Below are 12,294 nucleotides of genomic sequence, written 5' to 3' on the forward strand. Positions count from 1 at the left end.
GGGGGAGTTGGAAGGTATGTGAATTAAAATATATTAGTGAAAGTACAGAGGGAAATGATGGGAATTATTTATCATGTCAGAATATGTAACAAATGACTATTAATACTTTAATCCGCTTCACGCAGAATACCTTTTGTAAATTTATGTGAAGCCGCCACACTGCAGGTTGAAGTTTAAAAACATCATCAAGTGTGAACTGACAATATTCAAAACTGAACGTTGTTGTCACGGTAACAAAAAAATAGTTATTTGATCTCAGGGCGGGGAGTAGGTTGCGAGTGTGGGCTCTAGTCTTAGCAGTCACCAGCGGGTGGATGTGTCCCATGATTGACCAAGCAGAGTACCAAGGGTTAATCTTGTAAACTTAATCCACAATCAGGCTCAGTACACAGAGAGGGAATTTAGTTAGCGAGCTTCCAAGGGTTAATCTGACATGTGTAGTATACAGTCAGGCCAGTACACAGAGAGGCAACATATAATAAGCAAAGTTCCAAGGGTTAATCTAGTACGCGTAGTCAGATAGTCAGGCAAGGTCAGAACACAGGTTAGCAGAAGCAAGCAGGTTAACAAGGAGCTGCAAACTGAAAAACACAATGACGTAGTAATTGCTGTAGTGAAAGGATGTCCCCTTTATTGTAGCGGCCAGATACTGTCTGATGATGTTACTGGGCTGTCAGGGGAGTTTGGACATGTGTAGAATGCCAGTGTTTCCCGACTAGTGCCGGCGCTGCCTTTTCCTTAGATGTCGGGCCACAACTGCAAAGTGCAGAGAAACGTACAGTGAGAAAAAGGCTTGGCCTGATAGGAAGGGTTTGATGATATTGTTATTTTAACAAATAGCATAAGACAGAGTGGGACATGTTTTACATGATTGTTAATAAGTATATATTGTAACTAGGCTTATTCTTAAGCTGTACTATAAAGATTAGATTCTTTAAAACTGCAGGGCAGGTACACTTTATCCTATGTGCTTGGATATTAAGCAACTGCTAGGCATCACACATCACTTTAAAGGCTTTATTGTGCTGACTAATGCTTTTACAGTACAGATCTCAGTGTCACAAATATAGTGCTAGGGTCTGTCTACGCCGGTAGTTTTTCTTACATTTCATTGGCCAACCAGGCCCCTTTTTTGTTTCAATCCAACGGGATCATTATCTGTTGTTTAGTATTTTTCTTTTTCGTATGTTTCAATAAACACATTAAGAATCTTTTTTACTTGCTGGTGCTCGTCTGCTTCCTTCTAGGAATTTTGTTGAGTCTATAGTTAGGTATTTAGCTGGCAATCTGCAGAGCAAACAGAGTTACACATTTGTACAGTAGTGCACCTTAGGTAAAGAGATACAAGTGGAGGACATATGTGTGACAAAATAATATTAGAGCCAAATTTAACTTACATATTTTGAAGTGGTTTAAAAGCATCTCTTTCCACAGCTAGTTGTTAGCTGATAGTGTGTCTGCGAACAAACAGAACACCTGCAGAGGACTCTTTTTTAAAGGCATGGTGGGAGTGTCATTCCTAACTTGGGCTGTGGGAGGAGGGTGAACTATTTAAACGAGACTAAACTATTTAAACCTCTCTTTTTCTTTTGTGACAGTGGCCGATGTCTAGGGAGCTGGACTTTGTTAGTTTAGCGTTAGAGTCACAAGAAAAGTGTCTGCAAACTTTGTTATAAATTACTTTGCCATCCTGACAATGAAAAGAAAAGTAAAACAAATAAGGTGTTTGTGTGTGCATCACTGGAAGTGTGCCCGTGTCACAAGATATATATACATACATACATATAGTGCCAGAGTCATTAAGGAGAGTAAAGCATACAAAAGGAGTAACTTTGCACCTGGGCAAAACCATGTTGCATTGAAGGAGGTAGTAAATTTCAAATGTTGGAACATATTTATAGTTGGGGTAGGGCATGTACTAGATCAATTTTAAATTTCAGTAAAAAATTAAAGCTATCAAATATTTTTGTGCTACATGAAAAAACAGCCAGTATTTAACTTATGTGCAAAATAATAAACTAATTTGTACCCCTTGCATTGTAACATGGTTTGTCCCAGAGAACATTTACTCCTTTTTTTACCTTACTTTCCTTAATGACTCAGGCCCATATAGTATAGCTCTAATATACATTACAATATTTACTGCTGCTTGTCTCCAATTCAGCGATTTCCTTCTGCACAGCTGGTTCCTCAGATCCGCAAAAACATAAAGGTTTGATTAATACAACCCTTACACCAACTCCCACACGGTATCAATATAACCCCTGCACCAACTTGTAGATGGTATTAATACAACCTCCGCACCAACTCCCACATGGCATTAATATAACCCTTGTACCAACTTCCACATGGCATTAATACAAAACCTGCACCAACTCCCACATGGTATCAATACTACTCCCTCACACCAACTCCCACATGACATTAATACAACTCCCGCACCAACTCCCACATGGCATTAATATAACCCTTGTACCAACTTCCACATGACATTAATACAACCCTTACACCAACTCCCACACGGTATCAATATAACCCCTGCACCCACTCGTAGATGGTATTAATACAACCTCCGCACCAACTCCCACATGGCATTAATATAACCCTTGTACCAACTTCCACATGGCATTAATACAAAACCTGCACCAACTCCCACATGGTATCAATACTACTCCCTCACACCAACTCCCACATGACATTAATACAACTCCCGCACCAACTCCCACATGACATTAATACAACTCCCGCACCAACTCCCACATGGCATTAATACAACCCCTGCGCCAACACCCACATGGCATTAATACAACCCCTGCGCCAACTCCCACATGGTATTAATAAAACCCCATGCACCAACTCCAACATGGCATTATTACAACCCTCACACCAACTTCCACATGGCATTTATACAACCCCTGCACCAACTCCCACATGGTATCAATACAACTCCCGCACTAACTCCCACATGACATTAATACAACCCTTGTACCAACTCCCACATGGTATTAATGCAACCCCTAACACCAATTCCCACATGGCATTAATGCAACCCCTGCATCAACTCCCACATGGCATTAATACAACCCCTGCACCAACTCTCACATGGTTATTAATACAACCCTCACACCAACTCCCACATGGCATTAATACAACCTCTGCACCAACTCCCACATGGCATTAATACAACCCCTGCACCAACTCCCACATGGCATTAATACAACCCCTGCACCAACTCCCACATGGTTATTAATACAACCCCTGCACCAACTCCCACATAGTATTAATACAACCCTCACACCAACTCCCACATGATATTAATACAACTCCCGCACCAACTCCCACATGACATTAATAGAACCCCCGCAACAATTCCCACATGGCATTAATACAACCCCTGCGCCAACTCCCACATGGTATTAATACAACCCTCACACATGGCATTAATAAAACCCCATGCACCAACTCCCACATGGCGTTGGTGTCGGAAAGAATCCAACTCGCATTCAAAAAGAGTCACACTTAGGACTTGATAGATAGATGTTCTTTTAAACAAGTTATAAACATGTTAGTGAGATAGTATATTGCTGCCAAATGTTAAACATAGACCGTGTAGCCCAACGCTTGCCTTAATAAGCTCATATGCTCAGTAATGGTTCAGCAACCCATGTTGTAGCATGGGGATAGTTAGTGCTGGGTATTAGGCAGCTGTGCCCCACTTCCCTGTTAGTTTGAACCAACTCTCTGATATATTCACGTCACTTGTACCTTGAAATTTCATCATATATATCTGATTCGAGGTATTGTAGCCTCCTATTAGCCTAAGACTGTACAAAGATGTGCTGAAGATATACTTTTACTGTACACATGTATGCCCTACTTACCTTATTTCCTCCCTCTCCGCTGCTTTCCTTCCACTTTCCCAGATGCAGTTCTAAATAACTGATAGTGTAGCTATTCTAGTGGTGCTTCCTGAGTGTAGCTATGTGGACTCTGTGTTACTCCTGTTGGTAAGCAAGCCTCTATGTGTATGCCGAAATGACCGACTCTTTCAGAATACCCCCTGTGACCTTGTGATGGCAGCACAGCTAACCACAGATAATATCTGATTCATTTATGCTATTTTCATCATGTTATTAATTAAGTCATTAGTGTATTGGTACTCACCAGAGCCTTAACTAGACATTTTAGTGCGATGGGCGGGAGAGAACACTGGCACCACCTCCCCCTCGAAAAAAAACCCAACACTACAGGAGGGAACGTAGCCACCCTACTGTGGGTGTGTGTCTAGCTCTTTGCAAGTCCTTGCCCGTCCAGGGGGATGACCGCCCTCGTTACGGTCCTGCCGAGACACAACACTGACAGTGACAGTTAACAGTACTAAGCAGTCCACTAAACTGGGCCTACTAATAACAGGGGATACCTACTGTGGTGTATCGAGACTCTTGAAAGTCTAGAACTCCCTTCACCACACCCCAGGGTAAACATTTGTTTTTGTTTTTTTAAATATATAAAAATGAAGATAAAAAAATTCTTCCTTTTTTTTCCCCCACTATAAAGCATCAAATATTTTTAAAGTACACATATTTAGTATTCTACTCGGGAAAATCAGATAAAGTCTGTAGTAAACTTATGAATTCCCTATTCTGAAAAAGTAACATTTGATGTCATATTTCTCATGTTTGAATATATATTTTTCTGCACAGTCCATTTATAATAAAAATATATTTATGGCAATATGGTCCCAAAATATAACCCACGTGTTCAAATAAACCCCAAAACATTTGCTTGACTATGGTAAATAAAAAAAAATACTTACATAATTTCTTATGAAGCAGATCATGAACGAGCACGTGTGATAATGGCCCCTGCTGTGTACAAAGAAGTTTATTCTTCGCTAGTGGCAACAGTGGCGAGTAAAGCACTTCCAATATGTTCCTTTAGAAAAAAGTTTATTACGAGATCAGCAAATTCAACCCCTAGGTAACCGATGTAGACATGCATGAGACACCCCCCTCTCCTCTGCTCCCTCTTCCCCTCACATCTGCTCCCCCTCTCCTCTGATGCCAATCCCCCATCTCCTTTGCTCATCTGCTCCCCCTCTCCCCCTATCCTCTACTCCACATCTCCCCTGCTCATCTGCAGCCCCTCTCTCTTCTGCCCCCCCTCTCCTCTGCTGTCAATCTCCCCCTCTTCTCTGCTTCCCCTCTCCTCAGCTCCCCCTTTTCTCTGCTGTCAATCTCCCCCACTCATCTGCTGCCCTTCTCCTTTGCTCCAAATCTCCCCCGCTCATCTGCTGCCCCTCTCCTCTGCTCCAAATCTCCCCCGCTCATCTGCTCCCCCTCTCCTCTGCTCCAAATCTCCCCTGCGCATCTGCTCCCCCTCTCTGGTCCAAATCTCCCCCGCTCATCTGCTCCCCCTCTCCTCTGCTCCAAATCTCCCCCACTCATCTGCTCCCCCTCTCCTCTGCTCCAAATCTCCCCCGCTCATCTGCTCCCCCTCTCTGGTCCAAATCTCCCCGCTCATTTGCTCCCCCTCTCCTCTGCTCCAAATCTCCCCCACTCATCTGCTCCCCATGTCCTCTGCTGTCAATCTCCCCCACTCATCTGCTCCAAATCTCCACCTCTCCTTTGCTCCAAATCTCCCCTGCTCATCTGCTCCACGTTCTTTGTCCTTACCTTGGGTCTCTTCTCAGTTTGCCTCCTTGCTGGTGGCGCTGCAGGAAGCAGGCGCTTGTCTCCTTAGTTGCGGTCTCTTTCCAGGGGGAAGGAAGGTGCTGCTCACATAAATACCAGGAGTGGATTTGATTGGGGCAAATAGCGGGTGGCCATGGCGCCCCCTCAGCCTTGCGCCCTGGGCGGTTGCATCGGCTGCACCGCCCTAGTTACGGCTCTGATACTCACCTTCCCAACCATGGCCTTATTTGTGCGGAGTTTGTATGTTCTCCCCGTGTTTGCGTGGGTTTCCTCCGGGTGCTCCAGTTTCCTCCCACACTCCAAAAAAACAAAAAACAATCTGGTAGGTTAATTGGCTGCTAACAAATTGACCCTGGTCTCTCTCAGTCTGTGTGTGTGTGTGTGTGTGTGTGTTAGGGAATTTAGACTGTAAGGCCCAATGGGGCAGGGACTGATGTGAGTGAGTTCTCTGTACAGCGCTGCGGAATTAGTGGCGCTATATAAATAAATGATGATGATCTTCTGCATGAATGAGGGAGTACCTAAAAGTTTAAATTAATTGAATTTATAATAATATAAAGTCTATCATTCTGTACTTTAGTGTTTTTATAACATAAACATAGAACCCAATTGCCACCTGTCCCGCATTTAGTTGTAGGGTTAAGTGCTCAAATTGACCTATTTGCGGAGCAGTTTTCCCATAATTCAGATAATGGGCAGATAATTTGATTCTGCCCCTTAGCAAGTTTTACTTAGACTTGGTACACACTACAGGTTTTTCACCCAGCTATCGGGCTGATTAGACGATAAACGACTGTGAGGTCCGATATTGCATTAGTGTGTACGTTCCAATGATCATGTTTTACCGTTCCAAAACACATTGTGTCATTTGATTTGATTTATAACTGAACTAAAAATCTCTATAAACGATGGAACATGGTAAAAGACAAATCCTGCAGTGAGTACGCACTCACAACCAGCAGTGTAGGCAGATCTCCATAGAGTTTACAGAGTCACAATCTTTTCAGCAGTTGGTTATGACAGAAGAAGAGCACAGATCTGAAGGTAAATCATGTAAAATTGTGTAAGTGTGTACGCACAAATCAGCTTGTTGTTTGGGACTTTCAACCGTTGGTAAAATCATTAACAATATCACATCGGGAGAAATTTTCTGTAGTGTGTGCCCAGTATAACTTTATTTAAATAACAAATAAAGCAACTTGAGATAAAATATGAATCTTTGCTGCCATCTATAGGACATTTCATGATAACGTTTCTAAAAACCTCACTGAGCAGTTTTTAAGCATGGATAAATTGGAGCAGAGTTCAATTATATATTCTCTTTTACGTTTATCATACCATACACATTTAGAGATAAGCATAATACATTCTAAATCTGACATCCAGCTGGTCTTGGCTTAGTGAAGATGAAGTTGAAAGAAGTGCCAAGGAAAGGTGGGAGGAAACGTGTCTTTCTCTGGGTGCTTAGCAGAAGTACTGCATGAGCCATATTTAATTAGTAATATGAAAAGGTGGATTAGCAGAGGTGGCTTGGATCCTTCTTAGAATACAGAAATATGTTATTTTTGAACATTTTAAAGGGGGCATACTTTCAATACTGTCATTCGTTTTAAAACCAACACAACACACAGCCATGATAATTGGTCTGGTCATAAAAGTGTGAACTACCTTCAATCTTAAAGGGATAAATAGAGGATAAAGATGGGGAAACATAATCTATAGTGTTGTAGGCTGGGTTTAGGCTGAGGGCATAAACAGAAGTGAAGAATGCAGTATTACATTAACTCTTTGAATCACACCAATGTAGGTTTTACAACGAGATTGATGTTCCACACTGGAAAATGAGGTAAATTCTACTGTGGCGGGCGCCTATGGGCACAGCGCTCCTAACCGCAGACTATGACCACAGCTAAAATTTCATGATGGGGGCACAATTTATACTGCTCACTTGTGGCACTGCAAGTGCCAGCATGCACATGGGCACTGTGCTCCCATCTTGAAATCATAACTAATGACCCCGTTAGCAGTCAAATAATGTCCCTTAATTTAATAATAATTTAATTTTGACCCAATAAGTTAATTATAAATAAATTTTGCCACCTTAATCAATAAATATTTCTTACCCCATAATTCATAAGTTAAGGGTTCTTATGTTATAAATGGCAAGATAACTCAAGCAGCATGTGATTTTCTAGCAGTTTTCTATCAGTTCGGCCTTTCTTACGTCTGGTTTTCAAAACAGTCCAAAAATGCGGAGAAACAGAAATTTTCACAAACTGCAGCTTGATACACTTCCATCCACAGTGTTATCATCATCATCATCAGCTATTTATATACTACCACTAATTCTACAGCGCTGTACAGAGAACTCACTCACATTAGTCCCTGCCCCATTGGAGCTTACAGTCTAAATTCCCTAACATACACACATTCAGACTAGGGTGAATGTTGATAGCATCCAATTAACCTACTAGTATGTTTTTGGAGTGTGGGAGGAAACTGGAACACGCGGAGGAAACCCACGCAAACACAGGGAGAACATACAAACGCCACACAGATAAGGTTTGGGTTGGGAATTGAACTCATGACCTCATTTCTGTGAGGCAGAAGTGCTAACCACTAAGACACCATGCAGCCCATTGTTTTTGTTAATTTAATTTAACTTAAATAAGCATACTAGACCAGTAGGGTATTTTTGTTAAAAAAATATGTAAATATAAAATAATACTCCCGTTTGTGGTGAAGGTTTTCATGCAGTTCTCTGAATAATCCTGGTCCCCACTGCAAAATATATTCACGTTGGTGATGTCATGGAGATAATACAATAGTCGCACTGAAAAGGACAACCTAACAATACTTTATATAGTAGTTTGTTTATTTAAGAAAAGAAAACATGTGAAATCCTAACTTTTTCTTTTTAATCAGGTGTTTTTTATTATCTAAGAAAATGTTGATACATTAACAGAACAAACAGAAGTCAAAACAACAACTGCCAAAAAACATCATATAATATAGATAATAGGTGTTAAACTGCAAACTATTCTATTCTGCACCACCTAAAAGTAACAATAAACAGCAGAAAGATGTATGATGACATCACTTATCAGTTTACAACATACAACTACCGCAGTATACAGAATTAATACATACAAAAATCATCATTAATTGGCATACAAAACAAGAACAAGGGTGCCTTATTCTTGTAAACTGGGTTTCACCATTGATGTTACAGCATAGGGGAAATCTGAAATTGAATAGATCAAAATGTAAAGTAATGCAAGTAGAATTACCAAATGATTGGTGATGCAATTACAGAATGCATATTGTTGTAATGACAGAATAAATTGTAATGTCATATCAACAACAACTGAGGAAAGGGAACAGGTTATATGAAGTATACTTTATGTATTGGAAGAGGTGTTAGGAATGAAGAGGAAGAACCAGTTTATAGTACACTGGTAAGACTCGAGTCCTGTGTACAGTTCTGGAGACTCTATCATCAAAAAGGCAATAATCAACAAACTTAGGAGATGGGAAACTAAATGGTACTTGGGCTATAGGACAAAACTGATCCTGAAAGACTTCAATAGCTGCAGGGGCGCACAGAGGATTGTCGGGGGGGGGTTTCTCCCCGCCGACCGAAAAAAAAAAAAAAAAAAAACACGAGAGAGGCAGCAGCTCAGTTTCGCCAGCGCTGTCCTATACAGCAGCCGCGGCGCTGTCTAAGAAGCATCGGCGGCGGTGCTGTATACAATACAGCACCGCCGCGGACGCTTCTTTGACAGCGCTGTGGCTGCTGTATAGGACAGTGGCCACTTAGTTAGCGCAGGGGGGGTTTCTAGAGACTCAGAAACCCCCCCCTGCATGCGCCACTGAGCTGAGCGTGTCCAGCTTAGAGGAGAGAGGGGATATGGTAGAAACAATGATATATATCAAAAGTAGCATTCAGGAAGGTAATATATTTAAAAATAGAGACATGAATATTGAATTTTTTTTCTTTTTCTTTTTTTTTTTTACAGACTAGATTATAGGTCCATGATTTAACCAGCAGCTGTGATTAGAGCTCATACAACAAAAGTATTAAAAAATGCATGGGACAAACATATCTTTAGGACTTAGATTTAAATTATAAGTAAAAACGACAACCCTCACACACCATCATATTCTATGATTCTATGTCCACAAAAGTGGAATAAGTTTTCATTCTAGCTGCAAAATTTATATTTCAGCAGTAGATGGCAGCAAACAGTCCCGGAGAAAAGTGAATGCATTGCTTTATATTTCTATCGGTTGCAGAATTTGACAACACTATATAACACAAATGCATCTTTTTAGTAAGTTAATAAGTACATGTTTGTTGTTGTTGTTTTTTTGTTTTTTTTTAAATGCTCTGTCTGGTATAGCCTGTTAGTTGTGAATGAACTGACACAGAAATGACCTATTTACAGAACGTTGAAAAGCAATTTTGTAAAACTGGTATCCGGTGTAAAATATGATGTAAAAGTCACAAAATTAAGATTACATTTTCCTCCTTAAATATTCGTCATACTAAATGAACCATGAGAGTGAGAGCACATTGTAACCGATGTCTCACTATTGTGTATTTTCATGTTTTTATATACATAGGCATTTCTGTGCATAAAACTGCAAAACATGGCATACCATTAAATGTATATGACGACTCTTGAATGCTGGCAACTGACCTTGCCGAGAAAAAAAGGTTTCCCAGCCTGTCAGGGAACGCCACTGTAAATATGTCCGCTGCACCTCATGAATCTCAATAAATATCTCAACCCTGCAAAAAAAAAAAAGAACGCTTGTTTTTGCATGTGGGTACAAATCAAGGCGCATGAAAGCACCCAGTCTGCATTTAGCTAGGAACCCCCCAATCCTCCCACCTCTTCCCATCATAAGATGCCAAATTGGCCCCCTGCAGGCAACACCATGTTCCCTGGCCTCCTGTAAACATGGGCACATGTGCGCGCACCTATTTCATGGTGTTATAAAATAACATAAGAGCTGCAGTTTTGCAGGAAATGCACTTAATACAGAGAATGTTGCTTACATTGATTTTATTGCAAAAACATGGAAAGTCCTCAAGTATTAAACAATATTATAATTACTGGTCTAGATCGAGGAATTTACAATGATTGTTGCATAGAACTATTATTATTACTAAACAAATTAGGTGAGATGGTGCATGTTTCTCCTTGTAATTTCCTGGTGTTGGTTTTTAATCCAGTGCTGCTCATGCACAGAAATGTTGGTCTTGTACTAGCTGTGAGCATATAAAGACCCTCTTTAAGTAGGCAAATTCTTACATATATCACTAATATGTACTCAGTGGCCACTTTATTAGGTACACTTTTCTAATACTGGGCAGGAGTCCCCTTTGCCCCCAGAACAGAACAGCCTGAATTCTCTGTGGCATGGATTCAACAAGGTGCTGGAAACGTTCCTTACAGATTCTGGTCCATGTTGATATGATAGCATCGCACAGTCGCTGCAGATTTGTCAGCTGCACGTTCATGCTGCAAATCTCTCACTTCACTACATTCTAAGGGTGCTCTATTGGATTGAGATCTGGTGACTGTGGAGGCCATTGGAGTATACTAAACTCATTGTCATGTTTGTGAGAACCAGCTTGTGCTTTGTGACATGCTGTGTTATCCTGCTGGAAGTAGCCATTAGACAATGGGTAGACTGTGGCCATAAAGGGACTCACATGGTCAGCGGCAAAACCCAGGTAGGATGTGGCATTTAAACAACAGTCATTTGGTATTAAGGGGCCTAATGTGTGCCAAGAAAACATTCCCCACACCATTACACCACATTCACTAGCCTGCACATTGATACAAGGCTGGATAGATCCATGGATTCATGTTGTTTGCTCCAAATTCTGAACCCCACCATCTGCATATTACAGCAGAAATCGAGGTTCCAGGCAATGTTTTTCCCATCTTCATCTGTCCAGTTTAGGGGAGTCTGTGCCCACTGTAGCCTCAGTGTCCTGTTCTTAGCTGACAGGAGTGGAACCCGGTGTGTTCTTCTGCTGCTGTAGGAAATCCACTTCAAGGTTCAATGTGTTGTGTGTTCAGAAATGTTCTTCTGCATACCTCTGTTGTAATACATAATTATTTGAGTTACTGACACTTTTTACTTTCCTCTCTCATTAACAAGATGCTCACTGGTTGTTTTTTGCTTTGCGCACCGTACACTGTAAATTCTAGATATTGTGCATGAAAATCCCAGGAATCAGCAGTTTCTCATACCACCCCGTCTGGCAACAACAATCATTCCATGGTCAAAATCACATAGATCACATTTCTTCCCCACTCTGGTGTTTGATCTGAGCAACGACTGAACTCCTTGACCACGTCTGCATGCTATTGTGGATTGAGTTGCTTACACATGATTGGCTGACTAGATATTTACATTAATGAGCACATTTACAGGTGTCCCTAATAAAGTGGCCTTTTTTAAAATATTTAAACTTTTTTTTTTTTTTTTTTGCTGCATTGTATTTTACTTTACCTTATACAATTGCATCCTATACCAGTCTACATTTGTTTGGAGGGAAACAATACCTTAATAACAAAAC

General features: G+C 40.9%; 1 protein-coding gene across 2 annotated transcripts in view; it reads left to right on the forward strand.

The window, feature by feature from the left end:
• PAK5 (p21 (RAC1) activated kinase 5) overlaps window positions 1-12,294 on the forward strand; it is a 102,741-nt gene that overhangs the window by 35,295 nt on the left and 55,152 nt on the right. The gene's annotated exons all lie outside the window — the stretch shown is intronic.

Source organism: Mixophyes fleayi, chromosome 3 (genome assembly GCF_038048845.1).
Source record: "Mixophyes fleayi isolate aMixFle1 chromosome 3, aMixFle1.hap1, whole genome shotgun sequence".
NCBI classification, from domain to species: domain Eukaryota; kingdom Metazoa; phylum Chordata; class Amphibia; order Anura; family Limnodynastidae; genus Mixophyes; species Mixophyes fleayi.